The following is a 5058-nucleotide window of genomic DNA, read 5'->3' as shown; positions in this document are numbered from 1 at the left end:
TCTGGAAAGCTCTGTACACAGGGCTGAATGAAAAGGGAGCCTCCAGATGGAAAGGTACTTTTAGTAAAAAAAAATTAAAAATGGGAACTATATCCACTTCACCTTGCTCCCCAAATAAAAATACAGAAAAAGAGATAGCTCAGGTCAATGGGGACCCTTGGACTTAAGGGTGTTTTAAGGGTTTCACAGATGGCAGGGCTTACAGGGGCTGTCCTAAGTACTGGGAGGGCCCCTACATTAGTTGGTAGAACACCACATAGCCCTCACTGGATGCCACTTGATTTTCACTTATAGGGGAGACACAAGAGTCATCATAGACATGCCAACCAGTCTGGCTTTGGCACAGGGCTGTGTAGTGGCCAGAGTGGACACTGCCTGAGTGGTTGCAAAGGGCATAAAGCTCATAAACAGGGCTCACAGTTTTGTCACTGGTAAAGTCCCCTAGGCTCATTTGCTGCAGTGGGAAGTCTACATCTACTGAAATTTTTGTGATGGTGCCTTGGGAGGTGGAGAATTGGTTCAGATGGAGAATGAGGATTGAGGGGAATCTTTGTATTGTCAACTTTTTGGTACTTTGTGTTTTCTGGCAACATCGGTCACACAATGGGGCATTCTCCAACTCTATCTCTTCTTCCTTGGTGAAAAGGTTGAAACAATCCCACAGAGAGACCTTCTCCCCAGAAAACCCTTCCTTGGGGATGGGCAGGGACAGATCAAAAAAAACCCTCAAAGGTCATGGAGCGATACCCACAGGCCTGGCACATGCAACAACTTTTCAACTGGCCCACAAACAGGTCCACAATCTTGCTATCCTCTCTTTCCAGGTAATGCTTCCACATTAGGTTGCCTCAATCATCATCACTTAACTCAGGTTCTTTGAGCAGAGTCTCTCCTCTGAGAGGTGGAGAAGGAGCTGGATCATTGGCCAAGATTGGTGGAGCCCGGCAACCTTGTCTGTTGAGTTCAAGGTGTAGTCTTTCCATGAGGAGTCTCAGGAACTCTTGGGCATCCTGCTGGTTGTTTCCAGAGAAGAAGGGAATGTATTTCTGGAAGACAGCTTGGAATTCAGTAGTATCCACAGCTTCATAGGAGTTAGGGTGCCAGAGGGCACCAATAACATCTGCAAAGGCTTCAGTAAGTTCTTGGTCCTGGCCCATTACGGGCACCTCTTGATGGAAGTCTCTTCGTAGACAGAAGTCTCCAAGAGGCCGAGTGCTGCTCAAGCACTGTAGCACAGCATTCAAAAAGCATGTATTTCCTAGATTTTGGAGGCCAACATGACCAGAGCCCAGAAGTAGTGTATGATGAGCAGATGTGGAATGGGCTAAGTTGGTCCAGAATGGGATGGGCAGAAACACAGTTGGGGGTGGTGAGCCAGGCAGGGGAACCCTATGATCTGCCTGAAGGGGATGAGGCCCCAAGGTCTGTCCTGATCCAAGTTCCAGTTACTTGAGCCATTCATCAGTGGGACCTGGCAGGGGAGGAAATTGACATAACATAGAGTTTGGTTTAGGGGCTGAGTTCCCGTGATCCTTTCTGCAGGCCCACGGTACAAATTGTAGCTTAGATCTCATGTGGGATTGGACATTGACAGGGGTTTTAAGGTCCTGCTCATGCAGTGCTTAGAATCCAGGGGCATTGTGGAAACCACAGGCTGGACCTGTCCCACCATGAGGTGGTGTGAAGGCCAAACAGGGCCAGGCTCTAGCTCAGGTTCACCCCTGCCTTACTTCACACAAACCCCTGCCAGCCAGACAACAGCTATGGCAAGAGATGTTGCCCAGATAACTCCTTCTGCAAGGACCACTGCCATCTTTTTTGGTCCAAACCACTTCACTGTCTCTCACCAAATATGTTTTTTCTTACTTTCTATGGTACCCACATGTCCAGATCCAAAATGAGACACATGGTTTAACCACAGGTTTTTTTTTCTTCCCAGGCTTATAATTTTATAAAACTAATCAAGAGGCTGCATCTGAAGTGGACTGGTCACTGATACCATTCACCACCCTCCTGGGCAGGCTGGCTAACCAACTTTGGAGGAAGGTGGCTCCACAGGCCCTGCAGCTTGAGCTCCACACATTGGGACTAAGTGGCTGCTGGCCAAACTCATGGCTCTTTCTGCTGGTGCTCTTGCTCCTGTTCCTCCCCTGGACCCATGTCAGTAGTCCTTGGCCTACAGAACAAGGAACTGCAGACCTGGGGCTTGGATCCCTTTCTCCTGGCTCATGCAGTGGCCATATCTGACTGCAGTGCCCCAATTCCTGTACTGGGGTTCTCCTTCCACAAATCTAGGGGCAGGCATGTTCCCTATTTCACAGATAAGAAACACGACTGAGGTTCAGTGATTTACCCAATGTCCAAACCCCAAGTCCAGGATCCATATGGTACCTAATAAAGCAACAGAGCCTGAGTATTTTCCAGATATGGGACAGGGAAAGACTGGACTTACCTTGCCAGTCTAGCTTGAGGCTATACTCAACATAGGGTGGTGGGATCTCACTATAGCTTACAAGACCTTTGTGTGATGGAAGCGCTTCATATGGGCAGCTATAAGAGCCAAAATGAGGGCTCTCTGGGTTCCTGGGATTACGGACATTATGGGAATTCCCACCTGTTCTCTGCATGGCCTGCAGTGTGAAGGGTTCTGTGCTCCTGGGCAGGTAGTTATCTTCAGATGCAGCATGATTCAGATGACCCACATCCACTCCTGCTGGCTGAAGAGAAGACAGTGTAAGAAACAGCCTTTACTGACCAGAAGAAACAAGGAGGAGGTTAAAATCTGTATTCAAGTCAATATAGCCACCACTGTGTTGTGGAACATATGGAGACCAGGCAGGAAGACAAGTGGGAATGGGAATAGGGGAATTGTCTAAGTCTCTTTCAGCTTTCCTGAATCCAGTATCTGGGGTAAGTCTCCTGTAAAATGCTCCTAGTGGCTAGGTCCACCCAGCCCTGAGGTCCATTGGGCATGGACAGCCCTGGCTGCAGTCTGCATGGGATATATGTGCCTCTGGCCTCACCATGCCCTGCCAGCCTCCCAGAGCTGATCAGGGAAATTATCATGTGGGCAGTCCTGTCCCTGAAATGTGGGCTCTGGGCCATGGTGCATGCCCAGAAGCTTTCAGCACAGGTCACAAGCTGCAGTGGAGGTGAACAACTCAGCTGCCTTCTCAGCCCTGGCCATACAAGCAGGTATTTCACAGTACTCAGTCCACCAATTGGCTTGTTGTCACCTTGGTACACATCTGAGCCTTCCACCTGACTCATCCTCTGCTGCACCATTCCTATTCTAGTTGAAACTCTGTGAATGAGGCTGTTGCAGGGAGTAGCACCACCCAGGCTTTCCTGCTCTGACCATCAGATGAGTCAAGGTGCCAGTGCCTCAGTCCTTCCAGAATAGGGACTGTGCACTGACCAGGGCCCTGACTTGAGGTATGAGCCCAGACAGGATCCTTTGAGGGAGCTCCCAGGAGTGGGGATGTACTGACAGCTCTTGGGGTGTGGACTTACACCTGTCCAAACAGTCTGCAGATACATTCAAAACCCACTCACCTGGTGAATGCTAGCTCCAAGGCTCCTGGACTCAGCAGAGGGTCTTGCTGTCTCCATGCCCCATAGAAAGTGCTTGCAGGCCTCAGGGAAGGTATCTGTGACAGAGGAAATCAGACCAACGTGGCCCCAGCTGGTTCTGCATGGACCATCTGTATGCCCTTCAGTCACTCTGGGTCTTATTAGTCCTCCAGAGGACACAGGCTCTGATCCTCTAGCACATGATTCACCTCTTACACATTCTGCCGCAGCACTGAGAGTTTGGAAGTCCCTCCTAAATACAGGGATTGCCCCAGTTGAAATCTACAGAGACCTCTTGATTTCTGCCTTCTCTCATTCACTTCCCCCTTTTACTCTACAATCCTGCTTAACCAGCTTGACCAGCACAGTGGGCAACATCAGTTTGAGGCCTGTGCAGCCCCCACAAGCCATACTAAAAACATGGGCACAGGTTTATATATGTGTGTTTTATCTTCCCTGCTGGAGGTGAATTCTGGGGCGGGGGTGGGAGGGTGGGGCAGGAGCTTGTTTTCAAAAACCTCTGCCTTAGTTCCAGGCCAGGGGCATTAGCACAGAGCTCCAAACCAGATGAGTTATCTCTGCCTCTGAGGATGCTAAATATGTGTCCTAATCTCAGGCCTCATATGAAGGGGAGATGAAGCTCTGTCCTGCCCAACTCTCCTAAGCAGCAGGTTTGAAGAAAGAAGGCTGTGCAGGTTCGCAGGTTCTCAGGCGGATTGCCAATGGGAGGACCCGATACTGTTCCTGCATCAAGAAGATGAGGAGCGCACAGACCTGGAATGCACACAGGGAAAACCAGTGGCAGTGGAAGGAAGGACCTCAAAGAGAAATTCAGACTTAACCATAGAGAGGTAAGTGTCTCAGAAATTACCCTTAATTTCTCATGTTGTTGTATGAGTACTTCTAGGTTTGGCTGCAATCTGGGCTGAGGTAGATTTTCTTTTGAGTCTTTGGTTTGATTTATAAGTGAATGAAATGCTATGATTTGAGCCACAATGAAGCCTGTGACACACTGCTCTGTGGTTAACCAGGAGGGCCTATTTCCTTCAGTGAGCAGGAACTTCTCCTAGAAACAGCTGGGGTGGCATGGAAGGCCTGCATCCCAAATGTCAGTGACCACAGGTGGATTAAAGTCTGCCTGGGGCCTGGGTGCTGAAGGCCAGCAAACTGTGAGTACCCTGTCCTTCCTCCCACTCCCCTGACCTAGCTAGGGTTGACACTGACCTTGTGGAAGGAAGCTGCTGTCCACTGCAGGGAAGTCTCTGTGTCTGGGTATGGTGGCAGCAAAAGACAACGATCTATCCTTCTTCCTGACCACAGGGTCCTGCGAAGGACAGCTCTGCTGAGGTGTTTCTACCTGGCTTGTGTTGTGGGATTGGCATGGGGTAGCCATGACATTATTGCCTGAAGCAGCTGCTGCCATGGTGCTGTGGCGTCCATCCATTATGAATTTCTTAAGGATCTGGAAGGCTGAGAGTGGTGTCA

The 5058-nt window shown here is 49.7% G+C and overlaps 1 pseudogene; it reads right to left on the bottom strand.

Moving 5' to 3' along the window:
- Positions 1–232: 232 nt before the first annotated feature.
- LOC143389594 (ubiquitin carboxyl-terminal hydrolase 21 pseudogene) lies at positions 233–1639 on the bottom strand (annotated as a pseudogene).
- Positions 1640–5058: the final 3419 nt, after the last annotated feature.

The sequence above is a fragment of the Callospermophilus lateralis genome, unplaced genomic scaffold, assembly GCF_048772815.1.
Source record: "Callospermophilus lateralis isolate mCalLat2 unplaced genomic scaffold, mCalLat2.hap1 Scaffold_63, whole genome shotgun sequence".
Lineage (NCBI taxonomy): Eukaryota > Metazoa > Chordata > Mammalia > Rodentia > Sciuridae > Callospermophilus > Callospermophilus lateralis.
This window is presented reverse-complemented; position numbering and strand designations above follow the sequence as displayed.